The following is a 2,316-nucleotide window of genomic DNA, read 5'->3' as shown; positions in this document are numbered from 1 at the left end:
CGGCTGCGTAATTGGCTGGGAAGGTGGCTCCATGCTCCCTCGTCACTTGTGACGAGAGAGCATGGAGCCGGCTTCCCAGCCAATCAGGGAGCCGGGCAGAGTGTAATGACGCGCTGCCCGGCTTCCTGATTGCTCGGGAAGCTGGCCAATCAGGAAGCTGGGTGCCGTGTAATGACGCAGCGCCCGGCTTTCTGATTGGCCGGGAAGTCGGCTTCATTCTCCCTCGTCCCCTCATGACGAAGGAGCATGGAGTCGGCTTTCTGGCCAATCAGGAAGCCCGGGCGCTGCGTCATTACACGGCGCCCGGCTTCCATGATTGGCCAGCAAGCAGTGACGAGAAGCATGGGGACGGCTTCCCGGCTAATCAGGAAGCCGGGTGGCAAGTCATTACACGGCGCGCCGGGCGGATCGCACGATTTCCCTTTCGCGATTCCGCCCGTGCAACCGAACAGAGCCGCGTGTCGTGTATCGCAAAGAGAAGGTACTTGTACCTTTTTTCTGCGATTGCCGCACGGATGTACTCCATTGAAATCAATGGGGCCACGCGGCAATCGCTGTGTGCAATTGCGCACGACCGTTCGATCGCGGGATGCGCGTCCCGGATCGCTCTGGTCTGCACCGGCCCTCCTTCATTGAACCTTTACATTGTTATATTGATTACATTATTATAAGATGGGCGTATTAACTCTTTGTGGTCGGCGGTGCAGCACGGGGTGCGTTCTCTACCCACATACAGAAAAGTCAGGAGGTGGAGTTCACCAAACACAATAGTATTTATTTTGGGTGGTGTCGCCTTTACCATTATGCGGTACGTCTGCTTTAGGAAAATCAGGAAATTGAGCAATATTTTGTTTTGGGTCTTTTTTGTGTTTTTTTTGTCTATAAACCTGTCATTTTCCAGCGTGTGCGTCGCCTGTGTTCCGGTACACACTGTGCAGACGTGTGTTCCGGAGGCAGGATGTGACGTCACGCTTTTCTGTGTTAGTGGCTGGCGCACACAATGGCTCGGTCTGTTTCCCCCGCTGCGCGCTGAGTCAGAACAAAACCGTGCAGTCTGTGCGCTGCAACCGCTGAGCCGGTGTCACACGGGGTCCTCCGCAGCCACCGTCACTTTGCACACAATTTAAAGGCACAGTCCAGTGAAAATGGAGCATTGAACTGCGTTCAGCATAGGTGCTGAATGTCCCGGGTTTGCCGGTCCAGTGCCGTATCTTAGCCCGTGTTCTGAGCATGTCTCGGGATCATGGAATTAACCTTATTTGAGTCGCTGCACATGCACAGTAACTCAAGAAAGGCTGCGCAGTTTAGAGGCGGAGTCTGGGTGGGCCAACGCGTAAAGTGCATGGATGTCTTGTCGCCCTCCTTAGCGGATTTCCCAATCTTCAGGGAAGACTGCGGATGGCACAAATCGTATGAAAGATGTCACCAGCACACCGAAAATCATTTCAGGATCACCAAGTGTTCATTTATCCACAACCATGTCAAGTAAAACAAGCGCTTTCGGGGGCCACACAGTGTCTCCTTATCAGGCTTAGCATTGACAATGTAAGTCTATGTGCTTCTCTATGCAATGCGGACAGATAATGGGTGGTGGGAGGAGCCGGCAGGGTGCTGTACATAGCTTCCTGAAAACATCACAGCACCCTGCCTCAGTACTCCTTCAAGAGCCCTCAGCCCTGATGGAGGTAGTGGGCTGGATCTTGGGAGGAGTTATGCAAATATCAAAATGCCTGAATGGATGTGAGTCTGGAGGAGTGGGCGTTCCTAGGCAGGATGTATTTGCATGCAGACCACCCACATAGGATGCTGAGCGTCCATGAAAGATCTGAAATCCAATTAATGAAATGGGCGGGGCCAGGGACAGTCGGGCTGGGGAGGAAAGCACTAGATGATACTGGATGTCCTCCATGAGGCAGAGCTCTATCTGACTTGCTGCAGCTTCTAATGCACATTGTGAGACCCTCCCAGTGTGCAGTGACATCAGAGGAGCCGGTGCAACTGTGCAAGAATGAAGGGAAGGCCGGAGGTCCGATAAAAGACTGAAGGGAAGGCGGAAGGCAAGATAGAGACTTGAAGGGAAGGACGGAGGTCAGATAGAAGACTGAAGGGAAGGACGGAGGTCAGATAAAAGACTGAAGGGGAGGACGGAGGTCAGATAGAAGACTGAAGGGGAGGTTGGGGGTCAGATATAATGACAGAGGCCAGTTTGTAGGGGGCATTGGAGGGATTTATCGTCACCTTTTGCTGCATATGTTTCCTGGTGTCTTTTGTCTGAGATAAATGGGCGAAATCATAAATCGGAATGACTGGGGGGGG

The sequence above is a fragment of the Nanorana parkeri genome, unplaced genomic scaffold, assembly GCF_000935625.1.
Source record: "Nanorana parkeri isolate BGI_ZX_2015 unplaced genomic scaffold, ASM93562v1 scaffold392, whole genome shotgun sequence".
Lineage (NCBI taxonomy): Eukaryota > Metazoa > Chordata > Amphibia > Anura > Dicroglossidae > Nanorana > Nanorana parkeri.
Note: the sequence above shows the minus strand (reverse complement) of the source record.